Source organism: Mauremys reevesii, linkage group 1 (assembly GCF_016161935.1).
Source record: "Mauremys reevesii isolate NIE-2019 linkage group 1, ASM1616193v1, whole genome shotgun sequence".
NCBI classification, from domain to species: domain Eukaryota; kingdom Metazoa; phylum Chordata; order Testudines; family Geoemydidae; genus Mauremys; species Mauremys reevesii.
The window spans coordinates 179,650,278-179,675,338 of record NC_052623.1 but is presented as its reverse complement, the minus strand read 5'-3'; the positions used below and the strand labels follow the sequence as shown (position 1 = coordinate 179,675,338).

The 25,061-nt window shown below is 43.2% G+C and overlaps 3 long non-coding RNA genes across 3 annotated transcripts in view; 1 reads left to right on the top strand and 2 right to left on the bottom strand.

Moving 5' to 3' along the window:
- On the bottom strand, positions 1-18,905 carry LOC120378977. Its single transcript, XR_005587525.1, has 3 exons — positions 18,830-18,905; positions 1,879-1,949; positions 1-91 (listed from the first exon to the last, which is right to left on the bottom strand). It is a non-coding gene; the product is annotated as an uncharacterized LOC120378977 (long non-coding RNA).
- On the bottom strand, positions 7,606-12,907 carry LOC120378966. The gene is made up of 3 exons (XR_005587524.1): positions 12,626-12,907; positions 8,197-8,339; positions 7,606-7,926 (listed from the first exon to the last, which is right to left on the bottom strand). It is a non-coding gene; the product is annotated as an uncharacterized LOC120378966 (long non-coding RNA).
- Positions 12,062-25,061, top strand: part of LOC120378955 — a 26,663-nt gene continuing 13,663 nt past the window's right edge. Inside the window, exons 1-2 of the long non-coding RNA XR_005587523.1 lie at positions 12,062-12,248; positions 14,455-14,526. This is a non-coding gene — a long non-coding RNA (uncharacterized LOC120378955). The remainder of the gene's footprint in view (positions 12,249-14,454; positions 14,527-25,061) is intronic.

The window sequence follows — 25,061 nt, the reverse complement described above, 5'->3', positions numbered from 1 at the left end:
CGCTGGATTTTCTTTTCTAGGAGTGCTGAGCACCTGCAGCTCCGATTGACATCATTGGGAGTAATGAGTTTCAACATATCCAAAAATCAGACTCCAGTTAGAACAGAAGAGAAAGAACCAAGCTGCTTTTGAGGATAAATCAGTCCTGGACTCTCAAGTTGGCACCCCCAAAAATATTTTTCAGGTTAGAGGATACAAACAGCCCAGCACCAACACTCAGGTTGCCAACTTTCTATTTGCAGAAAACCAAACCCCCCTGCCCTGCCCCTTCTCCGAAGCCCCGGCCCTCTGCTCACTCCATCCCCTCTGTCGCTCACTCTCCTCCACCCTCGCTCACTCACTTATTTTCACCAGGCTGGGGCAGGGGGTTGAGGTGTGGGAGGAGGTATGGGCTCTGGGCTGGGGGTGCAGGCTCTCGGGTGGGGCCAGGGATGCAGGGTTTGGGGTGCAGGAGGGGGCTTTGGGCTGGGGGTTGGGGTACAGAAGGGCATTTGCGGTATAGGGTCCGGGCAGTGCTTACCTCAGGCAGCCCCTGGGAAGCAATGGCATGTTCCCCAGCCCCCCCCCCCAGCTCCTAGGTGGAAGGGCCAGAGGGCTCTGCACGCTGCAGGCGCCATCCCCGCAGCTTCCATTGGCTCTGGTTCCCGGCCAATGGGAGCTGCAGAGCTGGCACTGGGAGCGGGGGCAGAGTGCAGAGCTCTGTGGCTGCCCCACATCTAGGAGCCAGAGACACATATCGCTGCTTCCGGGAGCTGCACAGAGCCGGGCAGGGAGCCTGACAGCCCCACACCAACTGGAATTTTAATGGCCCAGTCAGTAGTGCTGACTGGAGCCACTAGGGTCCCTTTTTGACTGGGCCTTCTGGTCGAAAATTGGATGCCTGGTAACCCCAACCAACACCCTAGAATCAAAGTAAATTTTCTAAATTACACAATAGTTTGTGATCTCTATTTAAAAATCTATTGTTACAGATATATGGATAACTAGAGCTTTATGGTTGGCTATACTGCAAACCATGGGCACTTTAATACTTGGCAGTGGGTATAGAATTCAGATTCACCTGTTTCAAAAAGCATAGACTGCTGCCTCTTGAACTAAAGAATAATCTCCATTAACTGTAAGAGCTCAGACTGCTTTGACAAGCTGCTGAGCATGTCTGATTTCACCTGGTAGAAGGCAGTGGTGAATTTAGCCAGTACATGGCGCTATTCATATCAGGAAAGCATGGAATTCTGTAGTGTTTTCAGCCAGTTTCCTTAGATTCTGTGCCAGTAATAAACCCAGTGGGCCACTATATTTTTGGCATGTCCCAAAAATCTGCTTGTATAAGTTTTGGTACATTCTGCCATCTATTACTCATGTCTGTATTTGAGATAAAGTAATTCTCTGTGCACCTTTACTGCTGCCAAAAAGCAGTGTATCATAATGCAGAACAAATATTGCTGCAAGCGATATCCCATTTATTTATTTTTATCTTTTAACCTGTTCATTGGGTTGTGCTTGGGAGTAAAGGGAGTCTGCAACTTCCCCTATTTTCTAGGTAATTTCTGCTACCTATTTGTGTCAAAGCTAAGGGAAGGGACTGACTAAGAAAATCTCTGCTGAATTCACTCATATGTTTAGCATTGTGTGTTGGAGCAGTACTTTGACATGGTAGCAAATAATACGTGGCAGAATAAAATGCATTGGCTATATGAATGGGTGAACTCAAAAGGTTTGATTGCTTAGGCAAACCTTAAATGAACCTCTGACTCTTTGAAAGAAAACTGCACTCCTCTAGAAACTTCTAGGCAGCCTGCCCATAAAAACCCAGCATGTGCCAGTTTCCTCCTTCCCTTCAAACTCCCAGAAACACCCCTAATTCCCCAAATCACTTACTTGCAGAAAAGCTAAGGTGTCCTGCTGACAGTGCTTAAAGTAGAGGCAGGAGTTTGCAAGGAGTTGCAGACCTGGTTAAAAAAAAAAAAAAGTTGAACCAGGTCTCTGAGGGATGCACTTTAATCACTCTTTTACCAAAGGTTCTGCACCCAGATTGACAGATCCTAGCATCTTTTTCAGATCACTTTAAGCTCTGACTACAGGTATGGAAACCTGCCTGAATGGTCTCAGATTGCTGGATCAGTCAACTTTCCCAGCATTTTAGTGTTTCCTCCCCGTGTTGTAACCAAGAGTGAATGACAGAGTAATGCCGGAGGGAGAGAGCAATATAGCAGCTCTAGTGGTCAAAGGCATAACATAGGCTCTAGGTTCCCCCTTTAAATGAGCCCAAGAACATTGGGAAGTGTGAATTAAGTAGCAGCACATGGCTCAGCAGAAAATTGCAAGATCTGCTAATAGTTGTCTGATCTTCAAAAGTGAGGTTTGCCTAAGAGCAGAGACTGGATCCCATTGTGCACTGTGAACCTGAAAACTGTCATGGATGGGTCATCAGTGGTCAGAGATTGGATCCCATGGGAATGGACAGGAGGAGGGTTCAGATTATGTTGTGTTTGGGGAATAGCAACGGAAGGGTGGAGGGCTTGGATCAGGATGAGGTAAAAGTAGGTCAGATATTAAAAAGAGGGTAGAGAGGTAGTAGGAAGACAAGGCAGAGACAGAATCCGATCTTGGAGCTGGAAGTAGTAATAGCAGGGAGTGGAATTAAGGTACTGGGGTTGGGGGAGATTTATCCAAATGGAATGGGTTCAGTTTAGGGGAACAGGCAAAGCTTCAGGCCAGTTCTTTCTTGGGCCAGTTTGCTTTCCCTAATTAGAAGCTAGGCTAAGTTATCTTTTCATTGCAGCAATTAACACTTGTGGTTACTGCCAGACAATTTTGTAATGATTCAGGAAGATCATCCAACTTTGAAGCAGGCTGGAGTGTTCCAGTATCTCTTTGTCATAGATGAAAGTTCATGTTTCAGCAAGGAACAAATTACTCTAAAATGCCATTAGACTAGCACTATACACAGTACATATTGTGCAGTATTTTAATGTTCTAGTAATAAATAAAATATGAAGCTTATCTCATCCATCTGATTTATATACTGTGTGTATGTGTGCATGGAGGTATATATTCATATCTATACACCACACATAGATATGCATGTGTAAGCATGCAGAGGAATATCACCCTAGGAAAATAGAATACTGTGCTTTAATTCCATGACCATGGGTCTTTGTTATAATAAGTAGTTCGTGTCAGTGAAACTCAGACATTCAGCAACCTGGGAAGAAGCCTGTGGCCTGCTCCAAGTTGCCATATAGAGTTTGAGGCTGTAAGAACAATCTCTACAATACCAGTGAACAGCTTAGGTTTATTAGCGGAAGTCTGCCAGAGCACAGATTCTACACACTGGTATTTTTGTTGTATCTGGGTAGCAAAGGATGACAGGGCCACATTGAGCATAATTCTTCTGTCCTGCAGTCTGGTGTAAGTGGTGGTTGGACTACTGCAACAGGAGGTGAGGGAGCTAAGGAAGCAATAGTACATCACCTTGACAAGCTAATGTCTGCACATTTTAGAAAGCATTTGAAGCCCTGTGTTGCCCTCCTTCTTTAACTAGAAAAATGACATGATGTTTTAGGTGGCAACATTTTAGAGGCTGATATCAGCAGTGTTGCTCAATTTCTCACTGGTACACTATTCTAGTGAACAGTCATTTATAGCAGATGTGCTTTTGGTGCATTAGCTCTGGCTGTAAAGTGTAGAGAAGAAATATTTCATCCCAAACGAATCTCATGTTAGGTAATGAGAGAACCAGATACAGATCGGAAGGAAGGTTACATTGTTTTAATCATATGGCGTGATTTTTTATAAAGACTTAGTTAAACCGGTGTTTAAACCAGCCTGCGTGGACACTAATTTCTGTTAAAACCAGGCTTGTTTCAATTTAGCTTAAATTGATTAGGACATGGCTTAAACTAAACGAAATTAAGACATTCTTAATGTGAAATAAGAGGGTTCAAACAGGGGTTTGCATTGGTTTAACGAAATCTTTCTAAAATCACACCATAAGTTAAACCAGAACAATTTTTCTGTGTAGACAAAGCTTCAGCTACTGCTGTAAAATCCCACTGAAGTCTGTGGACATAACTGAGGGCAGAATTTGGCCTGTGACACTGAACCTAGAAACATAGCCATGTTAGAAAAGGGTTGTTTGTTTAAGTAGATTTTTCTCAAACTGGAAAAAAAATCTTTAGGCAGAAATAAGCATAAACAATTTTAGCTCCAAAGACATATGTTTTAGAAAGTGCTGTGTGTGTGAAAGCAGGAGTTTAATGGACAGACATTATTCTGCAACTTTAACTGGTGCTGCTGGCAACTACTAATATATGAAGTTTAATCATGTAAAGTGACAAATTCTGATGCTCTAGAACAAAAGTCAATTCAGAATTCAGGGATAGGACACAACAAAGATGCAAATCCATTGGACTCATGGTAAAATTCTGGCAGCCATGACGAAAGGGAGCATCCTGTTAAATAAAGAACCAAAAAACCTCACAGATAAGAGGAAGCCAAGCTACACAAAGTAAGAGTACTAACATCTTAAAATCAGCCCACTGCTTTGAATGGGAACCAGTAAAGGGGAGTTGTGTGCTGTATGTACTACTTAGACTACTTAATAGCTAGATTATGTCCCAAATGCAAATAGTGGAAGGTGATAACAGAGAGGACTGGCATACAAAGAATTGCAGTAGTCTTGTCTGACACAAAATATGGAATAAAGTTTTAGCAAGTGGACTAAGAACAGCATAGATCTCAGTCTGGCTAGCTTCCAAAGACAGTAGTAAGACATTTTAATTACATGATTGATGGGAACTTCAAAAGAAAGACAGAATCCACAATGACCCCCAGGTCACAAGCATTATCTGAAGGATAAAAAGAACTACCACAAATGGAAACTGCCATAGATGACACCTGAGACCTCTGCATCAGTGAACTAATCAATAGCAACTCAGTTTTTTGTCTGTGTTAAGTTTAACAAAATTTGAAGCTATCTGTGATTGAATATCACAGAGGCAATTATACAAAACATCAAACTTCTTTGTAGGATCTGCAGGGACTGAGAGGATATCCAAGTTTTGTCTGCATACAAATGACATTGCAAACCATGAGACTGAATAATGTTAAGTAGTGGAAGTGTATAAATAGAAATCAAAACTGAAACCTTGAAGGAATTGCAGAGTACAGGAGCCATTCTAATGAACGAACCCCCCAGTGCATAAGTGGAACTTATCAATACGTATAAAACAGTACTAGACAAACCTGTGCAAACTTCCAAATGAAATTTAGGAAAGGCCTGCTAAACATTCACTAAACTGTAGATTCAACAACTCTCCCAAAGACATGTGCTGTGAGCGCCTGATTCTGAATCCTTTTTTTATCTTAAGTATTACAATAATATGCAGGTTAGTCCCACAGAAATCAATGGGATTATCAAGGAGTAAGGTATTATACGAGTTTAGGGTGACCAGACAGCAAGTGTGAAAAATCGGGACAGGGGGTGGGGGGGGTAATAGGAGCCTAAATAAGAAAAAGACCCCAAAATCGGGACTGTCCCTATAAATCAGGACATCTGGTCACCCTATACGAGTTGTGAAAAGGCATCAGAATCTAGTCCTTTGTTAATAAACATAGGTGTCATTGCTGAGTTGGAACAATGTGCTAATATCACAGGGTGACCCAGGGCTGGCTCCAGGTTTTTTGCCGCCCCAAGCAACAACAACAACAAAAACCACACAAAAACAAACAAACAAACAAAAAAAGCCAGAGTGCCATCGCCAAAGCAAAAAAAAAAAAAAAAAAAAGGGTGTGTGTGGAGTGCCGCCCCTTGAAAAGTGCCACCCCAAGCACATGCTTGGGACACTGGTGGCTAGAGCCAGCCCTGGGATGACCATAACCAATTAGAATTAATTGCCCAGTATGATGAAATGTAAGGTGTAAAGAAATTCAGAACGTTACACTACAAGGGCTTCCAACCTCTCATCTACCTTTAAGAATTAAAACAAGGCTTTCTTCTAAGATAGAGACATACAATTTAGTTAGGTCCCTTGTTAAAAGAATAAGAGTAATTATGTGTATCTTCAAGCCAGATGGAAGCTCACCTTGAAAGGCAAAGAACAGAAAAGAAGGAGTAATAAGACAGACAGACCTCCACAAGTGGGAGAACTTCCAGCCAAATCTTAGTGGCAGCCAAAAAATCTAGGCCATTTTCAAAAACTAACTTGAGAATTAATAGTGATTTATTACTGAGAGAGTTGACATTAATTAAAGCAAATTTAGCAGTATCCTTATCACTTTGAGTTGATGTTATTACAGCTAGCTGGAAACAGAATACAAATTACTTAGGAAAGGACCTTTAGCTCACCAAGTTTTTCTAGCATATTTATGTTTCCTGACCATCTCAATATAGGACTTGAGTAAAATATGAATCGTCACATGAAAACCAGAGTGCGATGAAAAATCACCAAATTCCAAAGGCCCTGCAGAGAAGACTGGTAGTATAATGAGCAAGAGAGGGCGCTAGTGACTAAATGGTGTCAAATGGCACCAGCACTTAAAAATGAAAATAGGGAATTTGTAATATTAGACAGTTAAAATGAAAAATGTACATAAAATACCTCAGTATTAAAACTTGATTCATCTTCCCAGTGATCAAAGCTTAGTTCCTAATCAATAGATCCTGACTCCCCAGATAACGCCACAATATGAAAAAGCACAACCACCACCAAAACTGCAGTTCCCCTTTCCCAGTAAGTCTTGGGCAAAAAAACCAAACCAAAACCACAGAATCTTGCTTCTGCAATCTTGCTTAGTTTCAAGACATGACCCCTGCTATGCAGTTCATTGACCAGATACTCTGTATGCTTACATAGTTAAAGTTGATAGTACTTCAGTTGTATAATGTAATTTTAGTATACACCCCAGACTTCTACATTTTGTGTCATTGTTCATTACTGATGTTGGATCCATGGATGGGCCCAAGTTGTGAAATTCAGACCCAGATTTGAGGGGAGGTTCAGTTGCATGGTTTTGGTTCAGATTTTAAACCCTTCCCAAAATGTGGGGGTGGGGAGAATTGAAATCTGGGTCTTTGGTCTGGGCCTATTTCTGGGCAGAATAGTTGTACTAACAGAGTCAGAGGGCATTGCACCAGTAAAATGCCAGGAGCCTGAACTGAGGCTTCCTTTTTTCAGTTCAAAACCCCTCTGGCTAATTCAGGAACAACACTGGAAGGTTTTAGAGGAAGTGGCATTCAGACCCTTATCAAGAATGGAGCTAGGCACTTGCAGCCTCTTGTGTACACACTGTATGTGTATACCTGGGCAGCCATAGTGCTTGAGCAAGTGTCCTAGGAGAGGGTGTTTCTGTGTCTGGAACCAACTCTGGACTATGTCTGGGCTCAATATGAGGTAACTGGTTGAAACCTAATTGCCTGTGATATACAGGAGGGCAGACTACATGATCAAATAATTCCTTCTAGCCTTAAACTCTATGAGTTATTCTATGACTCTATAGTTGCACTTCAGCAATTCTCTTACTGTAAAACTATATAGCACATGGGGTAGTCACTTAGGACCGGTTATATAAAAGGTAGGTTTTGACACAGATAACTGCATTTTTGACTGAAACACACACTTTGTGTTTTTGCCTTTTGAGCTCCTTGATTTATGCCTTTTGTGTCTCCATCTTCTTATCAAGATCTGTGTGTCTTCATGATGCTAATATTAATGAATGACTGTTTGGAAGGAGAGGAAGGCAGAAGCAAATGTTGCAAAATAAGGTAAGCAGCACAGCTGGGAAACATCATCTACCAAACAGAAGATCTGCTCCATTTGAGATTTCTGCTTTTTCAAGGTGCCAGTAGTGTTTTAACTATTTTATATTTTAATGATATTTTATTTTGTGTAGTCTTCTGTGGCTTTTTGTATCAGACATGAAAACCTATAGCAAATGGAGCAAAGAATTGTGTTGTAAACATTGCTGGGGAGATTCTGTGATGCACAATTTAAAAGGAGCAGCAGAGAACTTGCAGCCCAGGGGCAAGGAGGGCAATAATGGCTTAGCCTGCCTGATCCTGAGCTGTTCTGGAGGCTGGAGAGGCCTCCAGAATAACTTCATCAGTCCTATGGGCTTATCTGAATTACAGAAGCCACATAGTTTGCAGCCCTGTCCAGAATCTTAGCAGGGCTGTGGGTTGTGCTCCTCACTCACCATGTGTCTCCAACTGCAGCAGGCTTTTGATACTCAGCAGGGAGAACACCCTTGGGCTTCCAAAGTGCCTTTTCTTTGTTCCATTCCACTTCTGGTAACAGCTGCTGTAGTGCTTTAGGTTTCAAAGTGGTAGCTGTCTTAGTCTGTATCAGCAAAAACAACGAGGAGTCCTTGTGGCACCTTAGAAACTAACAAATTTATTTGGGCATACATTTGTTAGTCTCTAAGGTGCCACAAGGACTCCTCATTGTTTTTGTAGTGCTTCAGTGAAGCTGTTACCTACACAACAGGAGAGCTTCCCTGAAGCAACATAGTTATACAAACATAAGTTCCTAGTGTAGACCAAGCCTAAGATACAAACTGTTAAAGATCACCATTTCTGTTCTTTTTTTAACATTCTTCAGTTACACATAATAAAATTTGTTTTTTTACCTTTTCTTTAAAGACAACCGAAGGAAATTAAATACAAAAAGTGTGTTTAAAGAACATTAACGTTGTAAAGTCAAACATTCAAAAGTTAGAAAATGACCGAATTAAGGCTTCATGTACAACCTTAATGAACCCTCTTTGTGTGTCTGCATTATGATGCAGTCTTGAATTACATGGTCACATACTTCTTTTTTTCCAGAGGACCCCTGCCTTCTTTAGTGCACAGGACGAATACAAATGGGGGCAGAATGAAAGTTCCTTGGGCAACCATAAATCTATCACTTCCTATGTTTTGAGTGTTTGCTTTTGCAGCCTAAATAAAATTCTTTTAGTGCAGATTTTTGTCTGTAATATTAAATACTTTGCTTGGGGATAGACTAGCACAGTAACCATCAGCTTTAAAATACTTAGGTGCTGTGGACCCACAGGTTCAAATCCCTGCAAAGCTGTCTCCTCCTTCCAAGTTGGGTAAATTGAGTTGTGTGTGGATAGTGTGCACATATTTTTCAGGCAAAACCTTTTTAAAAGTGATATCCTGCGCCCATTCTCTCTAGATTTTAGATGTCATGTCACTTTTAGTAAAATAGAGGTTTTTCCCCACCATCACTGGCCAAAATATACCTCTTACTCCTAATGTTGTTCTGTGCCCATTTGATTACAGTTGGCTGCATTTCAATGATGCACTATGTATCATTATTTTGTTTTAAAAGATTTTGTGTACACTTATCAGCCTGATGTTTATATCCATGACAGCATTACCCGCTGCTAGTGAAGAACCCAAATATGTATAAAGAGGAATTTGCTATTGTAGCTAAAACAAATTGGTGTGATCTACATTTGTTATGCTCAGACATTTTTGTTAGGGTGGTGGTCTCTTAAACCAGACTTGTTGGCGAAATACTAGACAGGTATCAAGTATTTTATAGGCATGGCAAAAGTGCTTCCAAAGAAAAGGATCAAGATGCTGAATAAAAAATAACTGAAGACCCTGAGAAAATCCCCAAGGAGCTTCAGCTTCACAGCTGTAAGCCTTGGTATAATAGCCTTCCATTTACTTTTAAAACTCTCTTGGGACTATGAACTCATACTGGTTAAAAAAGGATGTCCTATGTAGATAGTTTAGAAGTATTATGCACAGCAAGCCAATGTGAGAAGTAAATGCAGGAGTGAAGATATTTTCAAAAACCGGGACAGCTTTGTGGTGACATTTTTTAGGGTCATGAAAGGTCACGCAAGACTACTTTAAAAAATTGTGCAGGTGTTGCTGCTGCCAACTTGTGACTAAAGAACAACACGTGCCTGTTTCTCAGAGTGAAGGATTTAAGCCACCTTTGCACTCCCTTTATTCTAGGACTATGTTGGGGCCTGCCCAGCTCCTGGGGTAAATTGGAGCCATCTCAGGTCTCTGACTTTCATGGCCCCTTATGGGCACTAGGAAGCAAAGAACAGTCCCAGTGCAGCAAACTCTTGCCACACCTGTTGTTTGGCCCTTTGCAGCCAGACCTGGGAGTACAACCCTTGTGCCAGTTCTACACCACCAGGAAGGCTTTTTGTGCAGGAGTTATTCTCAGGGGGTTATTTCTACGTACTGTAGGACTGCTTTATGACACCAGAGTGGTGTGAAAAGGCTGTAACATAATTACTAGGGTATGCATTGCATTACTAGGGTGTGCATAAGAACTAGGGTGTGCATTGCAGAATATTAAGAAATATCAAAGTATAAAGAATTAATTTATTTCCAGCCAATAGAGATATTATCGTGTATGAGGGCATTAATATCTGAGAGAGAGTGGCTTGAGTATGGCTATATTTCAGATATAGAAAATATCTATTGTCACCACCTGGATCAAATTAGGATCAAATGACAAGTGGAGATCAAACATGCTGCTAAGATTTTTGGTCAACCTGAGGGAAAGAAGAGTTGTTTCATTATGAGAGATGACAGAGAGGGGCATGGAGAGAAGCTGGCATTTTGTTCCAGTTGGGAAAGTCCTTAGTGTTCTATAATCACTATTAAACTTGACTAAGCTTCAAGACTTCCATACTTGAGTTTTCACAAGGCCCTGAGACAGCACCAAACAAATGCTTTCGGTTAAACTCAACCACTTTTTTTTTTAACCAAAATTATAGAACCAGTGTACAGAAGGGATTCAGACATAATAAATCTGGACATCCAAAAATGTGTTTCCTATAATGCTTATGAAATGTAAACAAATTAATTTACATTGGCTTGGATGGGAATTTGGTGATGTGGAGTGAAAGCTGACTGAGAGAATGCAAACAAAGGGTAGATAACAATAATCAGAAACCCATTGTGTGAAAGAGATGTCACATTCATTCACACAGATGAACCTGGCCTCTTTGGGTACATCTACACTGCCACTGGGAGCAAGATTCCCAGCTCAGGTAGACAGATGTGCTAGCTCTGCTTGGGCTAGCGGACTAAAAATACCAGTGTAGCGAGGGATAGCATGGGTGGCTGCTCTAGCTAGTCACCAGAGTATGTACCCAGGTGGAGTGGGCAAGTTAATACTTAGGTGGCTAGCCCAAGACACTGCCTATGCCACTCTTTGCAATGTTACTGTTTTTAGCACTCTAGCTTAGACAGACTGTGGTGGTCCTCACTTGGGGGCTGGTTGGTATGGTAGTGTCACCTCATAGTCTAGGCTTAGACCCATGACCTACAGGAGGTTGTTGATAAGGGAGCCAGTGCACCCCTACTCCACCAGGCTCTGACCCAGGGCCCTTTGATGGCTATCTGCGATCTGACAGCTGAGGCTGCTTCAGACTGCCCTACCTGGGCCACTTCCTATCTCTCCCACTTCAATTGTCCAAAAGTCACCATACCGGTTAAGGTAGTGTGAAGGGTGCTCATTCAATACAAGGTACCTGCTGGTGATGGTGTGCAGCAAGGATCAGCAACCTTTGGTATGCGGCCTGCCAGGATAAGCCCCCTGTCAGACCAGGCCAGTTTGTTTACCTGCCACATCTGCAGGTTTGGCCGATTGCAGCTGCCACTGCTCGTGGTTCACCACTCCAGGCCAATGGAGGCTGCGGGAAGCAGTGCGGGCCGAGGGATGTGCTGGCCATGGTTTCTCGCAGCCCCCATTGGCCTGGAGTGGCGAACCGCAGCCTCTGGAAGCCATGATCGGCTGAACCTGTGGACGCAGCAGGTAAACAAACAGGCCAGGCCTGCCAAGGGGCTCACCTGGGCGGGCCCTGGGCCGAAGGTTGCCGATCCCTGGTGTGCAGCATGGTAGTTCTCTTCCTCTCTTTGGCGGTGTGATGGGGTATACCTGCCCCGCACTGGACAGGAAGGGGTTAACCCCATACTGTGGGCTGAGGAAGCCAGGCCTCTCACACCTGCTTGGCATGTTCCAACTGGAACCACAGTATAAAAGGGAGTAGCCCAGTTCAGTCTGCCCTGACTGCTGAGGAGAGAGGATGTGTGCTGCAGGCGCCTGCCTGGGAACTGCCAGAGCACCAGACCAAATAGGCCAGGTGTGCTGAGACCCAGCTGAATACCCAGCTGTCTGCAGAAGCCCATGAGGGGAAGGAGTCATCGGGAACTTCACCAGCCAACTATCCCAGAGGACCTGTGGACTACAGCCCAGGAAGACAGGGTAGGGAGTAGCCCAGGGTTGCTAGGCATTGTTCCAGTTCCACAAATCAGACCAGTCAGTCTGTTTTGGACAGATCCCCGCTGACTCAGTGGCAGATACACTTGCTGCTGATAGGACCCTTGTTGGGGACCCCTTACCCTGGCCACCAACCTGCTCTGGGTAGTGGCCCACCCCCTGCCTGGCCACTAGGTCATACTGCCCCACCCCAAAGGGCAGTCCTACAGACTGTCTGCTAGGCAACACTGCCCTGCATAGGATGGTTACCCCATTGGCTCTGGCCACTAGGCCATGCCACCTTGCTCAGAGGAGAGTGGTCTCATTTAGTCATTAGGCCATATTTCCCTGAATCCAAGGACAGTTGCCCTGATACGATATACCTGACTTGCAGCAGGCAGCAACTGCCTGTTCCTGTGGTATGGCCCATCTTCCTGAGCCAGCTCAGTCCAAGGGTTTTCCCCTGCTGGGGTAGTCCAAACAAAAAATAAAGGGGGTTATGAAAGTCCAGAGTTCATATGAGGGGGAGAAGGGAATGCTTCCCTCTCCAGTAGTCTCTGTGGCAGGTCCTCCCTTCCCTCCAGGAGGGACCTTTGGGCAGTTGTTTTAGGGAGAGATTCTGCCTTTCCCTCCACTCTCCTCTGCTGGAGCTGCAAGTAGCAGATCTGCTGTCTTCCCCCAAGTCAGCTGTTCCCCTGCCTTTTAACCCCTCCTGCAGCTGGAGCATTTCCTACAGGTGTGGCAGGGCAGGGCTAGATGGGCCCAGAGCAGTTCCTTAACCCCTTGTGCCCAGTGTGGGGTTTGCACACCCCATCACACAGACACACATTAGCTCTGCTCACCAAAGCTGCAAAGTGTGCTTCCAGCTGTAGTGTAGATGCATTCTTTGTTAATGACATGGAGTAAGAGGTAAATAGCACAATCCTTTGATGGATTTAGGAGAACTATTGAGCATAGGGAATTGGATTTGCACTAATAACCACATGGGTGGATCCTTGATCAGTTAACTTTAGTTGGAGCACTGTGCAGGCACAGGGCTCGACTTTGCGGTTCTTTTTGCAAGACCAGGGCCTTGGGGAGTAAATATTTAAATTGAACCAGAGTACAGGCTGCTACTGTACATATGGGGAAAGATCACCTGAAAGGCAGATATCTAATGGTAGGGAAATGCTTGGAACGCAGTATTTCCAAACAAGAACTGAGAATAATAGTAGATGGCAAAGGTTCTTTAGTATCTCTTCACATGTGGTTTAAAGAATATTAAATCACTAGGAGCCAACTCAAAATGTTAAAGAAACATGTAGCAAGAACCAGCCTTTGAGGCCTGCAAATCCATGGGACCTTCCTCTCAATGATTGTTTGAGGACTCGTGACCCATTTGCTGCTGCAGCAGCTACCTGTGAAGCTATTGACTGTGTGAGAGCCACAGCAAGCTTCATTCCACTAACCCACTGGTTGCTAACATTGTTGGGCCATCTTGATCCTCCCTTGAGCTGCCATTACAGACTCTAATGAGCAGAGAGCAGGAGCAAAGCAGCTCAGTGGAGAAACCACCACAGGCAGCTTGCCCAAGGAGCCATGCACAGACAGCTCCACTGACAGCAAAAGGTCAGTGGCCTTGAATATCAACCTCATCCCTTCTTGACTTGCCAGGAGATCACTGTGGAGGAAAATCCTATGAAGAAAATTTGATTTGCATGGAAAAGGAAAGAGCCTTTAAGTAACAGAGATAGAGAAGAGGGCAAAGGAAAGAAAGTAAAATTTGTAAAATGAAAATAATAGCACTTCCCTACTTCAGGGGTGTTTAGGAGTATAAATTCATTAGTCTTGCATGGCACTCAGGTATTGTTAATATGAGCACTATAGAAAAGTCTATAAATAGATGGGGGAAGGGGGAGAATGACTGAGCAAGAGGTAAAGTGAAGTGAGGATGGGGGAGATCTAGGAAGGAAAGAGCAGAAAATAATATACAAGGTAGAAATGGCATGGTGATAAAACCATATCAGAAGGAAAGAAAAGATGGAATGGAGGTATGAAAGTGGGAGGTAGAGAAAAAGAAGGGACTAAAGATAAGGAAAAATACAGAAGAGACAAATGCAACGTTAAGCTCATTAAATTGTATTTATTTTTAGTTTATCTGCATTGGTAAATAGGAGAATGGGCCATTGCATTGCAATGCAACATCACCTTGTACTGATTTTTATGCCAATAGGAAAAGAGCCAGCAGCATCACCATCAAGCAATGCTGTGATGTGAAGCCATAAACATTCTGTGACGGCACAAGGTATCGTACCACAGCTTGAGGTCTCCTACGACTAACCTTGCTGCCCCTCCCCCAAATATTAAAGCCATTCCTGACCAAGAGTGCATGGGCTAACAGGGCAAGGATGTGACAAATCCACTTTTGGGGGACTGACAGATGCTATATATGAGCAGCTTTTTTTTTCTGCTGGGTAATTGGTATGGATCTGAATAGCCATGTCATGATCTCATGAATTCAATGTAGCAACTGTGTTAAAAAACAACAAGTGTTTATTGGGGGCCAGGGGCAGTGAGCAGAAGTGAGAATGCATTAATTTTGCATCTGCATTTAAGACAGTTAAAAGTTTGGGAAGACAAATCTCCTTTACCTCTTCCTCAGTGGTAGCACAAATGGATTAATTAGCAATAAGTCACACTAATGTAGAGCACAAGAGATTCTTCCAGCTTATGTTTATATATGAAAAAATAATATATTAAACCTGCAGGAAGGAAAGACAGAGGGTTCATAATTATTCTAATGAGTGACTGAATGGCTGTTTTGCAGAAAATGCTGCTTCCTAAATCTAAGTTCTCATAACTTATTTTAACATATGAATCCTGAAAAATACGTACATGTTCTTTCTATGGATCTGGAGAAGTAGAAAAGATCTGGAGGAAAGAATGGGGCAATGGGTGCCTCCAGGATGACATACAACAAGCTGTAGCTGTGTAATGTACTGTATTTACCATAATTAAATATTACAGATGTACAAAATTTCTCAAGATACCTGAAAGGAAGGTATCCACCTTATGGATTAACTGCCTTCATAATATTTCTTCTATATTCAGCATGTGTGAGATAAAGATTGCCAAAGGACATCAGAAATTTTGGTTTAATTTTTTTACCAAAAATAACTTCAGAAATGTGCTTAATTTCAGAATTCAGTGTAGGCATTTAAGACACTGGCTGATGGTTTTTAAAAGTTGGTCTTTGGATACTCTGTGCCCCTATGGGTGCATCAAAAGTGTATTGAAAATCCCATAATGCAATCCACAATTACAGACAGTAGAAAGATTCAGAAAAATACCAAACAATACATTTATGTTGGCTGACAGCAAATGCAAATTATTTCTGCCATGTAAGTTCTATGGTTTGTAGTAATGTGCAAGAAGCTAGACAAATGTTTTTGTTCATATGGAATTTTTCACCAACCAATCAATTAGGCCTCAGTGTTCCCCTCCTTTAAAAGAAAAGTGAGTGGGGTTCACCTATATAAAAAAATCCACAATGTTGTAATGCCCACATAGATCATGCATTCTTCTATCCAGCCTTCAGGAGAAGCAGACAGAGGCTGGGCCTGTGACACCTAGCAGAGGGCCAAGGATACACACATCCATGCCCTAATACACCAGCTCCTGACCAAATGTATAGAATTCTCCATCTGTACTGCTTTCAGCTTGGCCTAAACTGTATGCCCAGGCCATTAGCCATCTTGCCATCACCTTGTCAGCTAACTAGCATTCTGTGACCCTGCAGAGGAGGTTCAGAGGGCTTGCATTAGTGCTGCTTGAACCAGCATTAACTTGCAGAGCCTTTTAGGCTTTAAGGTACATGGTTCTTGTAAGAAGTGTATCATTTGGTGCAGCTCCTCCCTTCAACAACCCATATTGGTTCATGATCATTCTGTCTGTGAATCTTTTGCAGTAAGCCATGAGGTTGACTATATAATGGTGGGGAGGGAGGGGAGCATCATGCATTGCCACCTTTCTATTCAGTGCAGTCTGTATGTTTCTCTCTCTCTCACACACATTCACTCTCCTCTGACAATTCTGTTACCTACTACTTTGTGGGTTACAGAGAGAGGGAAAGAGGCTATAGGGGCATTACTGAATGCTAAATAATACCCTATTCAAAGATAAACTAAGAGGTGAATGTGGTGGAGTAACTGGTCAAATCATCACAGGGTTGCCAATCCTCCTGGATTGGCCATGAGTCTCCCAGAATGGGCCTCAATCTCCTGGTGGCTACTGAAGCCAATCCAGGAGATTTAGGCCCCTAAAAGTCCAGTAGGCAGCAAGGGGGGGGGTGCAGCAGAGGGCGCTAAGGCAGGCTCCCTAGCTACCCTGGATCCACACGGCTCCCAGAAGTGGCCAGCAAGTCCCTCTAGCTCCTAGGTGCAGGGAAGGCCAGGGGGTCTCTGCACACTGCCCCCGCCCCGAGCGCTAACTCTACAGCTCTGGTGCCTGCAGGCAGAGGCAGCAGGCAGAGCCACCTGGCCACCCCTAAATCTAGGAGCCAGATATGGTGGCTGCTTCCCAGGAACTGCCCAAGGTAAGCACTGCCCGGCTGGAGCCCCCACCCTGAACCCCCTCCCACACCGCAACCCCCATCCCAGCCCTGAGCCCCCCTACACTCAAACTCCTTCCCAGAGCCTGCGTCCCTCCCACACCCCAACCCCCTGCCCCAGGCTCAGCCAGGAGCCCTCTCCCACAATCCGAACCCCCCACCCAGAGCCCACATTCCCTTCCACACTCCAACCCGATGCCCCAGCCCAGTGAAAGTGAGGGTGGGGGAGAGCAAGTGACAGAAAGAGGGGGGATGGAGTGAGTGGGGGCGGGCAAGGGTGTTGGGGTTTGTACAATTAGACAATTGACAACCCTATCACTGTAGGAGATTACTGCCCTCACATTCACTATCCCAAAAGGCAGAGGTTGGTAACGCTTCTCTTCTCAACTATGCTCTTCTTTTTAATGGTCTCCCAAAATCCTCCCTCCTTTTCCTTCTGGGAGGGAGTTTGAGTCAGGATCACATGTCTCATGTTCTAGGTCGCCTTCACTAGCTTAACTGTTTTATCTGAATGCCACTCAAGATAGCTTTCCTGCCTTTACAGACTCCATTGACTTTCTCCATTCTAACAATAACCTGTTTTCCTTCTCACGCCTGTGTTTTTGGCCTGCTCTCTTCCCTATGACTCTCCCAAGTTGGCAGCCTTGCTTGTTCCACGGCATCTCTCTGGAATCTTGCCCCTCCCCCACAAAACTTCTGAGTCACTTTAGATCTTAAGGAGAACACTGGGCCCAATTCATTGTTGTCCTGCACCTTTGGAGTCATTTGCACCAGTGTAAAGAGGGTGCAAAATGCTTAGAAATCAGAAGGGCAGTGTTTCCCAGTCCCTTTGCCCTGGTGTAAATGGCTCCACAAGCTACAGGACACTGAGTCTAGCTGTGTCCATACAGGGGCTTTTTAGTACTGTATATGAAAGATGCTATAAAAAACTGTCATTGCATTTTTATTGTTCAGACCACTGTCTTTTTCTTTTAACTTGCCTGCTTATGAAGAGAGCCATTCAGATCCACCCTGTATTTTTATATTCACCTTTGGGAAATGGGAAAATCTAATATTGAGAGTAATAAAACAGTTAACAGTTCAGACCCTAATGAATTAATGAGATAAAGTTTCTATATTTTGGTTTACCAGTCCACACTCAGAGACAAGGTGGGTTAGATAATCTTTTATTGGGCCAACTTCTGCTGGTGAGAGAGACAAGCTTTTGAGCTACACAGAGCTTTTCCTCAGGTCTGGGACAGATACTGAGTGTCACAGCTAAATACAAGGTCGAACAGATAGTTTAACATAAGTAATTCGCACCTATTCTGAGGGACCTTTCAAGGTGAAGTTGCCCATTAACACCCCTCTAGTCATATGACCACGGTTTTTAGTGTTTAGAAAAGTTATGAGTTTAAGCTCCCAGGCTAGTCTCGAAAGTGTTGTGCAGCTTTCCTTTGAGGACTGATAGGTCAGACATAGAGTGATTGCTTTGTGAAAAGTATTCACCCACAGATGCTGGATTTCTGGTTTATTACTATTATCTGTAATCCACTAGTGCCCCCCACTTTTGTCCTATGACTACAGTGTTATTGGGCCACTTCACCTTGAATGGTCCCTTAGGATAAATGCAAACACTCGGAGTACCTTTCCCAAACCCAAAGAAGAGCTCTGCGTAGCTCTAAAGCTTGTCTCTCGCTCCAACAGAAGTTGATCCAATTAATGATATTCCTTCACTCACCTTGTTTCTCTAATATCCTGGGACTGACATAGCTACAGCAACACTGCATACATCCCACACCCACTCCTTCTCTGGGCTGATTACAGTGGCAAAGTAAAAATCAAAGGAGATGCAGAGTATGTGACAATGAGAGAATTGTAGGCAACTTTTAGTCAATTCCCTGGGACACATGGAGGTTACTAGCCATGGGATGTGATGGTTTAGCTATGCAGTTACAGCTGACTTCATTTATCTTTCAGTAAATATATGCAACCCTTAAATGGTAAAATTAGGGCTTACCTTAGATCAGTGTTGGACACATCTCTGCAACTCTTTCTGTTTGTTGGCCAAGAATCTTGCAATCCTAGGAAGCCACACTATTTGCTTTTTGCTATAGTAATCTCATTTCTGGAAACAATCATAATTTGGCAATTGTAAGTTTTATGTAATTAGTAATTTATGACCTTTAGTTTTCTCAAAGTACTTCTCTGAGGCTGGATATGCCAAAACTTGATCTCTGTTGCAGTATATGTAAAAGGTCTAAAATGATACATATTTAAGACATCTATTCTACCAAGTGTTTATTAAGAAAGGTTTCCTTGTAAGTAAAGTAATGACATAAATTAGGACATAGCAGATTTAATCATTTGAGGTTATTTTATTATACCCATTAGATAATCATTATACTATATTTCATCAATTGATATACAAGTGGGTTTTTTTCCCAAGCAATAGCTACATTTCATATCAAGTATGTATCTGAAATAACTGCATTTGCAGGCTTGGTAAAGAGAACTTCATAAATATCTCTTAAGTTCATTTTTTAATCTTCCTTCCCACCAACTGTTTGCTTTGGGCTGTACATATACCCAAACTTGAATATGTGGAAACCCTTAAACCATCTCACAGAGCAAATGTGATTCCAATTGTTTAAACACATTGCTTTTTATGTCATGTTTCCCTTCATTTTGTTCTGCTTTAAGTGTCCTAACATTGCACCAGGTTTAAAGGCAAAAGTTAAAACCATACTATTGGGGTTAACGTGTGGTCATAGTCTGCAGAATACAAACACACAAGCGTTTGGCATTATGCTTGTGGAATAAAGGAAGTTGGTAAGCAGTGAGCTCTGGGGGGAGACACTAACAAATTTACACAGAACTAGACTACTGTATTTGTCAGCACCCTTGTCATGCTGTCCAAAGAGCTGTATTTCATTTGTACTTCCAAGTGTCCTACAGCTTCACTGCAGTGAGAAGCCTACATTTGATTCATGAGGTCTGCAAAAATAACACCATCTGTATCAGTATTAGCACTTTGTACTCTCTGGGCTGATTCACCACAGCCCCACTCCAACTTTATCCCATTTGATTTCAATAGTATTAGGCCATGTCTACATTACATAATCATGTTGACCTAAGTTATGTTGGCATGCAACCACCACAGTTATTAAATCGCTTGTGTGTGTGTGCATACTTTGCTCCTTGTGTTGGTGGTGCGTGTCCTAACCAGGAACACTTGTTTTGATTGTATTGTCAGTGTGGGGCATTGTGGGATGGCTCCTGAAAGCCTGTAACAGTTGATGTAAGCAATGCAGTGTTTATACTGACACCGTATCAACCGAATTAAATCAACCGTGACTCTACACCACTCAGGGAGGAGGTGTTAATTGGCATAGAGGCATTTACAGCAGCAGGAGCCAAATTTAAGTTAAGACACTTCCACAGTTAAGTCGACACAAGGCAGCTTTTGTTGACTCAACCCTGTAGTGTAGACCAGGCCTTAGAATGGCATAAGAGGAGTCAATGCAGTGATGAATCAGGCTCTGTTTCTAGCAATATACATAAGTTAAACTGCTAGATACTTTATTAAGAGGCCTTATGCCTTATTCCTTATGGTGTGTAATAGGGTGGGGAGGAAAGGAGTCAAAAGGAAAGGTAATGTCCCAGTGGCTACATAAGAATGAGTGTAGGTTTGTGACCTGCCCCTAATTCCCTTTTCCAGGAAAGCTCCTTTGTACTAACATTGTGCAATTTCGGCTCTGTGGGCTGGAGTGGGGATATACAAGTCTGTGTATGCACTGAGATGAGCAGGAAAAGAGTCACTGGTGGCATGAACCCCGGCAACAGTTTAAATACCATCTAAAAGACCAGTGAAAATGCACACTACTAAAAGAATCCTTTAATTTCTACTGTGTGATGTCTCCTGCTCTGAGGAGAGGGAAGGGGCAGTAACTTGGATGGAAATGTCAGGGAAGTTAGCTTTTCTCATGGATCCTTAGGATCCATGGAATTAAGAAGTCTTCCTCTGATCTTCCCCACCCATATGGTTTAAAGCAGTGTTTCCCAAACTTGGGTCGCTGCTTGTTCAGGGAAAGCCCCTAGCGGGCCAGGCAGGTTTGTTTACCTGCCGCGTCCACAGGTCCAGCCAATGGCAGCTCCACTGGCCGCAGTTTGCTGCTCCAGGCCAATGGGGGCTGCGGGAAGCAGGGGCCAGCACATCCCTTGGTCCACGCCGCTTCCTCCAACCCCCATTGGCCTGGAGTGCAAATCGCAGCCAGTGGAAGCCACAATTGGCCAGACCTGCGGGCACAGCAGGTAAACAAACCGGCCCGGCCCTCCAGGGGCTTTCCCTGAACAAGTGACTTCCCAAGTTTGGATAACACTGGTTTACAGCATTTCCTGACTCTTCTTTCCACCTCCTTTCTAGCAAAATGCATAGTATCATTTGGCTCAAGTCTTTGGGGGAAAAAAGTCACTTGTATAAAATACTAATGGTAAAAGAGAGTTCTGGAGTAGCTTAGGTTATGTGTTTATTAAAACTTAAAACTTAACTTGGCTTGCCTTCACCTAGTTAATTTGTTGCAGTCAGTTCTAACATGAATCTTTCTGTGGAAAGGTGGTCTTGTGGCTAGGGCACTGGATTTAGCGATAGGAGAGCTGGGATCTATTCTCATATGTGCCATAGAACTCCTCTGTGGAGCTGAGGCAACACATTTAACCCCACTGCACCTCCATTACCCCATTTGTAAAATGGGACACTTACTTTCCTCCTGGGGCTATTGTGAGGCTTAAGTAATGTTTGCAAAGCACTTTCAGGTGTTCAGATGAAAGGTGCTATATTGTTACTATAAGGGTAGATGGTGTATTTGGTTAATATACTAGCCCTCACTTCTGGAGATCTGACTTCAAATGTTAGCTCAAGGCACAAGGAAAAATTATTGAGATGGGCTCAGCCTGATCCCTACTAGATTTTTTTTTTTGTCCTTAGTACAATATCATTAACACATGGAAAGTGTTGGGCAACCTTAATAGGCAGTGCTTCCCGTTCCACTTTATTTATATATAAAGTGGGACAGGTAGCACTGCCTGTAACACTTTCCATTATAAAAAATGTTGCTTTTAACATTGCTACATTTTAACCATTTGGGCTGAAATTTTCCATGCTGGCTGTCTGCCTCAGGCTGAATTAGTTTGGAAATTTTTTGCCAAAACCCAGCCTTTTTGAAGAACAAGGCCAGGGAAAAATGTATTATCTTGCCCAAACTAAAAAAATTCTGACAACATTTTCGTTGAGACTCAGCAGTTCTATAGACAAGTTTCTTTTACTACCCAACCCTGATTCATTCTCAGATCAAGTTCACTGAATGAAGCAAGAGTTCTATGGCAAAAATAGTATGTGGTCATGTAAATAAGTACTCTATCATGAGATAGATGGATAGATACACATACACATACACACACCTGAATTAAGGGTATACAGACAACCTTAATTGTGGCATTTCCTGACTTTTGAATGCTTGCCTCTGCAGCCTTAATTGTCTTTTAATATGGGTTGGTGGGGGGACTTTCTGAGTCATATGTATATCTAGGTCAGACTAGATGATCTAATGGTCTCTTCTGGCCTTAAAATCTGTGACTCTGTTAATAAATTTGCCACAATTTAGTTAATTTTCAATCTGCTAACCGGTTAATCTCAGTCTGTTTTGGCAAGGTCTAAAACTGAGGTGTTCAGCTGAAGATTGTGCAATATTCTTAGGTGTCTTCATTGGGGATACTTTGATGCAACTGAGAAAAGGATTTTTCACCTTGTATGCAAGGTTCCTCACAAAACGATAGCTATGTATCCTAATCATGACCTAAACACCCCACAGCTGCATCTCTTCCAAATAGCCAGTGACAACTAATTATGCTGCCAATTTGTGCCAAAGTTTTGATTGTTTTGTTACAAAGAGAGCTATTTATCAAGGACTAAGCTGATCCAGGCAAACTTATTTTCATTTGTGATCGAAGACAACAGCTGAATTCACGTCCCCAGAAGAGAGACATTATTTGTAGCGGGGTCATCACCCCGCTCCGGCCCTCAAGGGGTTAAAAGCAGCCCTGGAGAGGGCTGTAGCAGGGAAAGGAAGTGAGAACAGCTGTGAGAAGCTGAGTGAGTCGCTGACCACAGCTGTCACCTTATATAAGTGGGCTGGGGCCAGATGCTAAAGAGAGACACTTTCTCTCTAGCTATTGAGAGTGATGGACAGGTCTGGCTGCTGAGTAGGGTACCTAAAGTGGAGCAGGGCTGGGGAAAGGCCAGAGGGGCTGGGGAACTCCAGCCTGGAAAATCCCCAAGCTGCAGGCCTTGTTAAAGGCCAAGAACGTACTGGGGTTGCAGAGGGGCAGCCCAAGAGTAGGTAGAGGCAGCAGGTCCAAACCCTCCTTGCCAATGATGAGTGGCTTTTACACTGCAGTCTGCCGCAGTGAGCAGGGCTAGATGGTGACTGCAGTAGCCAAAGACTGAGGTGGGGATAGGAAGCTGGGGGTTCCCCAGGGAGGGGAGACCCAGTGAGACTGCAGGGTACTGCAGGGGGCAGAACCTCAAGAGAAGGGGCACCGGGGGGGGGGGGAGCAGTGGCAAGCGAGACACCGGCCTGCAAAGGGCACTCTGGAGGCTGGAATGCCAATTCCCTGGATGACCAGCAGGAGGTGCTGCCATGTGAGTCATTGCCCCCTTACGCTATTTCATAAACCAAATATAGTACCTACCTTTTTTATTACTGATGATAGACACATTTACTTGCTGCAATCTTACCTAATGTTTATAGTTGCACTCTAGGAATGTGGTTAACAAGAATAAAATAATTAAGATAAATGGAATGTCTTATTGCCTATATCAAACAAATGAGCTATGAGGGAAAATGGGGCAAGTGGGTGAACTTGCTAAAAATAAATCATTGATGTAACTTTTGATATTATCTAAGCATAAATTATGGGTTACAGTAAGCAATCTTGACTCTGCAATGTTTCCTTATTGTATATACATAGCACCACCTTTTATTGTTCATGTCAGAAAATTACTTGTTCTCTTTTAAGATGCTAATTTATTTACTGAAGATAAATTGACTGTAACAAATGAAGTGTGAGCTGCTAAATTTTGCTTGTGGAACCAGTTGAGGTCTTCAAAGCCCCTAATCTTGCAAACACTTAAGCATGAATTGAATTCTGTCCAGTGGGACTACTCACATGTGTCAAGTTACTCATGTGCTTAAGGGTTTGTAGGATTGGATCATAATGTGCCAAAATGCACAATATCTGTGCTACCAAAATGCTTTCCCCACAGTGCCTAAATGTTACTCTTCTCAAAGGACAGTAGCCAGCATGGATCAAAAGTCAGTGAGGTTGCATTTGGTAGAAGAATTTAGCCAAGTCTTTCTCCATGACATGTTCTAAACCCGCACTATTAATTCATCCTGTTTATAGGCATTGCACTTACACTAAGGACTTGTCTTCAAAGGATGTTACTGTGCAGCAAGATGGTGGGCTGTAATCATACCCTGGCTTACCGTGCAGTAATTTGCCATGTAGACAAGCCCTAAATTTAGAAGTGAGGCAGGGACTGCTTCATAATTTGTCCAACATCTAGCACAATGGGATCCCAAACTTCTTGGGCTCTAGGTGTTAACATTTAAATTGTAGTAAATAATAATAAAATGTTAATCATTGGCCAATATTTTCAAAAATGACTAGTCATTTGGAGTACCTCAAGTTTTGTGTGCCCAGCATGAGGTGCTTTAAAAGGCCTGATATTCAAAGAGTAGATGTTCATCAATTTCTGAAAAACAGACCCCCACCCTTTAAGATGTCTCAGACTTGGCACCCCAAATCACCAGTCACTTCTGAACATCTGAGCCAATTGTTTTAGTTGTTCCCTGTATGAAAAGAACCTCTCTGGCCTGCCACTGCTAGCTATTGAGCTTGCAGTGCTGTAATCCTTTTAGAAGTGTGTAAATTGTTATAAATGGGTCAGGACATTCTTTAAGCCAATACTTGCTCAATTCATGGCTTGAAAGAGAAGTGGAAAGTGAAATCAGAATCCCTGAGACCAGAGATCCTCTCCCAGCAGACAATGGTAGTGGGGAGACCTCTTTCTGCTTTGAATTCTATCTGGAGGAATCCCTGTGAATTTAGGAATCCCTGGGATCGCATTGAGGACAGAATAGCTGCAGCAACTGCTGCTATTCTCTAACAGGGAGCTACAGGCTTTGCAG